The following is a 335-nucleotide window of genomic DNA, read 5'->3' on the forward strand; positions in this document are numbered from 1 at the left end:
CCATTTAATTCCTAACTTTTTTAAAAGCAACAATTTATTCCAACAGCCACATATTTTTTGTGGGGGTTATCAAGTTGACCCTATAAGCATATTTCCCTAAGAATTGAAATACGAGACATAAAAAGGCACCAAATGGTGTTTGTGTTAAAAACTCCTTCACTATAAATCGTAAAAAAGTGCTAGAAACTACACAGATCACAATTTTCTATCTCTAAGAAGGTTTGCAATATGGGAAAGAGAAAGGGGGTAAAAAAAAAGGAATATTCTGGGGGAAAATATACACTACTATAAATGAAAGAGATGATGAAAGATGATAAAGTGGGCCTAAATTTCTC

Source organism: Penaeus monodon, chromosome 24 (genome assembly GCF_015228065.2).
Source record: "Penaeus monodon isolate SGIC_2016 chromosome 24, NSTDA_Pmon_1, whole genome shotgun sequence".
In the NCBI taxonomy this organism is placed as follows: domain Eukaryota; kingdom Metazoa; phylum Arthropoda; class Malacostraca; order Decapoda; family Penaeidae; genus Penaeus; species Penaeus monodon.